The 7325-nt window shown below is 39.6% G+C and overlaps 1 pseudogene; it reads right to left on the reverse strand.

Annotated features, from left to right (window-relative positions):
* Window positions 1-966: 966 nt before the first annotated feature.
* On the reverse strand, window positions 967-2208 carry LOC109578964 (olfactory receptor 8U3-like; annotated as a pseudogene).
* Between the last annotated feature and the right edge of the window lie 5117 nt (window positions 2209-7325).

Raw genomic sequence — 7325 nt, forward strand, 5'->3', positions numbered from 1 at the left:
ATAATTTAACATGGCAATATTGATGTCTTCACATAAATGTGAAATCTAACTTAACAATGAAATGTTTACTAAGATAACTTGGAAAAATTAAGCTAAACTGTTTCTAAATAACTTATACAATCAATATTTTGCCTGTATTTTCCAAAATAGCAGACTATTCAGCATATTCAGGAATGTTTTTGATTTTGTCCTATGAGAATAGCTCACAATATCACCCACATGGTAGACATCAAACATTTGAATCTGAATTAAAAAAAACAACAAATTCCAGTTGATGGTTTAAGTGGGTCTTAGATTGTATCACTTTACAAGCACCCCAACATAGAACAATATTCCTGACATCTGACAGCAACCACGTTTATAACTTGGTTTTAAACTACCGCTTCCTGTTAAACCATTGTAATTTCTTCAAATCCCTAAGATATAAAAGGATCTTAATTTTGCTGAGGGAATATAGGGGTATGTCTGCATTTTTGTTTTGATACAGAAAAAGAGAGTATGATTTTCCAAAAGCTGACCCTCATTTCCAGATCTGCATGTTGAAAAATGACATCTTTTCAAACAACACGAGAACCGTGGAATTACAGAGAGTGACTGCCAGTAAATCTAGTGGGAGTCAGAAGCAGAGAGGAATGATTTTTAGCAGACAGGGTGCAGTTGAGGAACAGCTACTGCATGGAATGACGTGGGGATGGACAAGAAATTTACTTTACCACCTCCCTTGTTCTGTCTCCACAATTAATAAAATAGAAGCACTTTTGAAAGCAGTGGCTAAATCTTATTATCAGTTAAATAGAAACTATCCAGGTCAACACTATCAAGTGTCACAGATGCAAATAGTAGCAATTTGTTATAAGTGTGCATTATAATCTTTTAAACCTTTTACCTTACTTAAAAATTATATGAAAAATAGAACACATGTGCAAAGTTTGCTCATATAAAAATGGTAGAAGTAAAATTAACCTATCAAAGATAATAAAAACAACCTATCTGCATGTGGCATAGTTCCAAGACAGTCAGTGTTACAAGATACATCTTAATGTTTATTAGAGACAGGAAATAATATTTTTCAAAGGCTTTCCTCAAGGCATGTTTTACCTCTTGGTTCCTCAGGCTGTAGATCATGGGATTCAACAAAGGAATGACTATGGTGTAGAAGACAGAGACCATTTCGTCTGTGTCAAGGGAATGGTTTGATTTGGGCTGCAGATACATGAAGATCAGAGTCCCTTGGAATATAGTGACAGCAGTCAGATGAGAACCACAGGATGAGGATGCTTTGCGCCTCCCTTCTGCAGATTGGATTCTCAGGATGGCAGCCACAATGTATCGGTAAGAAATAAGGACCGTGGTCAAAAGGCTGGTTATGTTGAATCCAGCAAAGATAAAAATCAAGATCTGAGGCTGGTGTCTGAGCAGGCAAGGGCCATCAAAGGGACATCATCACAATAGAAGTGATTAATAATATTGGGGCCATAGTAGATCAGTCAAAAAGTAACAGCTGTGTGGAGGAAAGCAACAGAAAAGCTGTATCAGTAAGGGCCTGTGACCAGTTGCATGCACACCTTCTGGGACATGATCACCATGTAGAGGAGAGGATCGCAGATGGCCACATAGCGGTCATAAGCCATTACTGCAAGAAGGAACGTCTCCAAAATCAAGAAGTTCAGGAAAAAGCCTAGCTGTGCACACATGCATAGAGAGATATGGACCTGTGCTTGGTCAGAAGTGTCTCCAGGAACTTTGGGGCTATTGATGAGGAGTAACAAAGGTCTACAAAGGCCAGATTACTGAGAAAAAAGTACATGGGTGTGTGAAGGTGAGGATCCAACCGGATTAAGGAAACGATGCCAATGTTTCCCACCAGAGTTAGAGAATATACCACTGAAATGAGAAGAAAGAGAAGCATTTCAGTCTCTCTCTGGACTGAAAAACCCAAAAGAACGAGTTCCATCACCTGGTAATATTCTCTTCAATCATTTGTTCTAGTCTCTGAACTGCTGAAAAGAGGCAAGTTAAAGACAGATAAGTTATCAGGAGTAAGGAATTGTCATCAGATGCCAAAACATGTGTGTTGTAACTTGAGAAATTATTGCTTATTGAACCAGAATAAGTGAAGTCGCTCAGTCGTGTCCAACCCTTTGCGACCCCATGGACTGTAGCCTACCAGGCTCGTCCATCCATGGAATTTTCCAGGCAAGAGTACTGGAGTGGGTTGCCATTTCCTTCTCCAGGGTATCTTCCTGACCCAGGGATTAGAACCCAGGTCTCCCGCATTGCAGGCAGATGCTTGAGCCACCAGGGAAATTACCCAGAAGTTCTGAAGCAGAATATCAGAACAAATAAATATATCCCCTCTCAAACTCTCCTATCTGACTATTTATAATTTTCTGAAGCCAAAAATTGAGGTTTAATAAAAATAATGTTTATAAATATATGTAATATTTTAGGTTTAGATTATTTTTAGTCATATTAAATAATAGAATAAAGACATTTTAAAATATCCTTCTCCCATATTTACTTCTCAGTGGAGTAAAACTTTAATATGTAACATTTTATTTGTTTTAATAGACATTTATTTTAACAAATGTTCATTATGGTAAATATAATACAAAGCTAAACAGGATATTCCATGGATAGAAAAGTGGAGGAAATTAAATATTTCTATTTGCGAATTAGGCAAATTTTGGATTCATATGTAATTTATTCATTTTCAAATACTACTTTCTAAAAGTGAAAAAGTACACTTGTAGTTAGAATACACATATGTTGAAAAGTAGAGTTCTTTATAATCATTTACTCAATGGACTTGAGTTTGAGCAATCTCCGGGGACAGTGAAGGACAGGGAAGGCTGGCATGCTGCAGCACATGGGGTCACAAAGAGGCAGACGCGACTGAGTGAGTGAACAGCAACAAATGTTTTACATTAATTATTTTCAACACATAGTCAGGAATACTTTCTAAATTATTGGTGTAACATTATTGGTGTTACAAATTTTTAGTGATTTTTTGCCCAGGGAGCCCTAATGCGGGGCGGCCCAGCAACTGTCTGCAAAGGCCTCCCGTGGCTGTTTGCTTCCTTCTACCAGAGCTAGCTGTGCTCTCCGCTTCGTTTTTTCGCAAGCCAGGGCTCTGCCTGACACTCTTCGCCGGGGGCACATGGGAGGTGCCAGGTGCCCTCAGTTGGGTGACCCCAGCATGGCACCCCGCTGTGGTGTTGATACACTCCCGAAGCCTCCTTCCCCATGGGCAGTACTGCGCTCACCTAGAAATGTGTTTGCAAGGCTCAGAAAGTGTAGGGTGACACACAGCCCTGACTTGGGAATTGAGGCCTTTGGAGCAGGCTTGGTGGTCTGACCTCTGAGAAGCCAAACCCCAGCTGTGAGGAGAGCCCTGAAAACACATTCTCTGGCCAGCCTTTCCTTCCTGTAAGATAGATAGCTTTCCCAGTCTCTTGTGTGCTGAGAGTCACACAGGGCTGGAATGCACTTGCCTTAATGTCATTATTCAGTAGCAATTGCCCCTGAGGCCCTGCACCTAGGTTGGGCTCCCACACTTACAGGCAAATCAAAGTGACCTCCAAATGAGTAAGCTCTTTGCATCAAGTGGCCTAAGTATTGGAGTTTCAGGTTCATATTTGTCCTTCCAATGTATATTCAGGCCTGATTTCCTTTAGGATGGAGTGGTTGGGTCTCCACAGTTCAAAAGCATCAAATCTTCGGCAGTCAACTTTCTTTATAGTCCGACTTTCACATCCATACATGACACATGGATAAACCATACCTTGACTAGACAGATCTTTGTTGGCAAAATAACGTCTCTGCTTTTTAGCATGCTGTCTAGTTTGGTCATCACTTTCTTTCCAAATCGTAAGCATCTTTTCGGAGAAGGCAGTGCCAACCCACTCCAGTACTCTTGCCTGGAAAATCCATGGACAGACGAGCCTGGTGGCTGCAGTCCATGGGGTCGCTAAGAGTCGGACACGACTGAGTGACTTCACTTTCACTTTTCACTTTCATGCATTGGAGAAGGACATGTCAACCCACTCCAGTGTTCTTGTCTGGAGAATCCAAGGGACAGGGGAGCCTGGTGGGCTGCCGTCTATGGGGTCGCACAGAGTCAGACACGACTGAAGTGACTTAGCAGCAGCAGTAGCAAGCCTCTTTTAATTTCATGGCTGCAGTCACCATCTGCAGTGATTTCCAAGCCCCCGAAAATAAAGTCTGCCGCTCTTTCCACTTTTTCCCCATCAATTTGCCCTGAAGTGATGAGGCCAGATGCCATGATCTTAGTTTTCTGAATGTTGAGCTTTAAGGTAGCCCTTATATTCTCCTTTTTCACTTTCATCAAGAGGCTCTTTAGTTCTTCCCTTTCTGCCATAAGGGTGGTGTCATCTGTATATCTGAGGTTATTGATATTTCTCCTGGCAATCTTGATTCCAGCTTGTGCTTCATCCAATCCAGCATTTCTCATGATGTACTCTGCATATAAGTTAAATAAGCAGGGTGACAATATACAGCCTTGACATATTCCTTTTCCTATTTGGAACCAGTCTGTTGTTCCATGTCCAGTTCTAACTGTTTCTTCCTGACCTGAATACAGATGTATCAAGAGGCAGGTCAGGTGGTGTGATATTCCCATCTCTTTAAGAATTTTCCCCACTTTTTTGTGATCCACATAGTCAAAGGCTTTGGTATAGTCAATAAAGCAGAAATAGATGTTTCTCTTCAACTCTCTTGCTTTTTCCGTGATCCAATGGATGTTGGCAATTTGATCTGTGGTTCCTCTGCCTTTTCTAAATCCAGCTTGAACATCTGGAAGTTCACAGTTCATATATTGTTGAAGCCTGGCTTGGAGAATTTTGAGCATTACTTTACTAGCGTGTGAGATGAGTGCAACTGTGAGACAGTTTGAACATTCTTTGTCATTGCCTTTTTTTGGGACTGGAATGAAAAAGGTTTTCAATTGCAAATGCTTAAAGAACCAGCTTTGCAATTTCCAAGAAAAAAAAAAAAGTTTCATTTTGAGAGAGTCATTTCCTAGGCAGGTTGATAAGGAGTCTTGGGGTCCCCCAGGAGAGAGGGGTCTGGAATTCTCAAGGAGGAAGAAAGGACAAACTTTTTTTCTTTCTCTACATTCCTTAGGATTATATAACAATAATGTATCCTGCCTAAGGACAGTCTCTGGATTAAACCTTCTGTTATCTTAAAATGTAAATTATGGGAGTAGACCTGGTCTTTACAAGGATGTATCCTGCCTGAGGACAGTGTTATCTTAAAAAGTAAATTATGGGAGTAGGTCTGATGAGGTCTTTACAACCTCCAGACATTCTTTGGATTATATAACTTCATTGTTAACACTAGCAAGTGGGTACTCTTTCTGCCCCCTTCTGATGCCTATGTCAGAAGCTTTCTCTATCTCCTCTATACTTTAATAAAACTTTATTATACAAAAGCTCTGAGCGATCAAGCCTTGTCTCTGGCCCCGGATTGAATTCTTCTCCTCCGGGGGCCAAGAATCCTGGTGTCTTCACGTGATTCAACAACAACCTTTCAATTTTAAGCAATTTTGTCTGAAATCCAAGGAATATCATGGCCATCCTGCATCAAAAAGTCATCTTTCCTTTAGGTAGTCATAGTTTCATGCCTAAATTATAGACCAAATAATGCTCAAATTGACTCTGATATCAGGGGCAGATCAGCTGATAAAAAGCTTGGATTGTCCCTCTGGAGGGAAGTGAGACCTTAGTCCCATCAGAAGAATCTGAGGGGTTAAGGGAATTTGCAGGAGTGGGGAAAGCTTGGTCCATCCTACATGTACCATAATCTTATATAATGCTTATTTACTTTACCAAAGTGTAAAAAAAATTATAAAAACAAATATAAATCACTGAAAGGTAAAGAAATTCATAATCTGTGATCGAAAGCTTCATTCTAAGAAAACTGTGTTTTCTTAACCTAGAGAGTAGACTAAATTCAAATCTGACCAGCTTACCAGATAACAAACAAACAAAAAAATTGTTTATGGGTAAGCTTAGAAAAGTCTTTTCCATATATCTTGAAGGAGCAGTATTTTTGCAAAGGCATCAGTGTGAAACCATAGAAGGCATGTTTAAAACCTGATTAAATTGAAATTGACAAAGTAATCTGGTCACTGCTGTAACTTGAAACACTTGAATATGATAACTAGAATTATAACTGACAGCATTTTACCAGAACATATCAGATTTTCATGAATGTCACATAATTTCTAGGATATCTATATGAGGATATATATATCTATCTAGGATATATATATTATATCTATATTACTAGGATATCTGTATCATCAACCATACAATATAACTTGAGAAGATTCATCACTCTTTCTGACAACACTTCCCATGTAGTTTAACATGCCAAATGAACTCAAGTTGTTTAATATCTCTCTTTGGGAGGTCTCAGGGGCCCTCTGAAGCATCCCAAAGTTAGCTAGAAGTCAATTATTTAGGAAGGTTTGTTCATAAATATCAAAAGGGTTTATAACAGTCAGGTAGGATCACATCAGTTACTGTGAAACAATACTTCTCCACTTAGCCAAAGTTAACACAAGATTTCAAAGGTAGACCTAGAACAGATCACTTAAGAGGTAAAGAAACTTAAAATCCATTTGCAAAGGCAGTTCAACATCTCAAGAAAGCTTGTAGCAGGCACAAAACTCTTTTCTGGAGGTCCACTTTCCATAAAACCTCCTTATCCCTTTCTGTATCCATTCCTTTGCTTCTCTCATCCTGAAACTGCCACCTGTAAGTCAGAACTACTTCTTTTTCCTTCGTAAAATGCGATTTCATTCCTCATACCTTCTTTAATAACAAGACATACATTTTCCTTAAGCAACCAAGACCTGACTTTTATATTGGCATTCTATAGGTTGGTGAACATACACATCAGTGATGCTATCGGAAAAAAAAAAATTGCTTTCTTACAGTGAACATCTTAGGATGGCACCAGACACTATTCAGGATAGTCAAGAATCTCTTTAGTTTCTGTGTAAGAGGAAGGGCCTGTCAAGTAGTGAATGTTTCAGAACCTTAATTTATTTGGAAATGACCTAGCTATTCAATACACTGTCGTCACTTAGTTTAGCACAACGATAGAAATGCAGGTAAACAAAATCTGGAGAAACTACTCTAAGTTCAGTTCAGTTCAGTTGCTCAGTCGTGTCTGACTCTTTGCGACCCCGTGGACTGCAGGAAGCCAGGCTTCCCTGTCCATCACCAACTCCAGGGCCTTGCTCAAACTCATGTCTATAGAGTCAGTGATGCCATCCAACCATCTTATCCTCT

Source organism: Bos indicus, chromosome 20 (assembly GCF_029378745.1).
Source record: "Bos indicus isolate NIAB-ARS_2022 breed Sahiwal x Tharparkar chromosome 20, NIAB-ARS_B.indTharparkar_mat_pri_1.0, whole genome shotgun sequence".
NCBI classification, from domain to species: Eukaryota; Metazoa; Chordata; class Mammalia; order Artiodactyla; family Bovidae; genus Bos; species Bos indicus.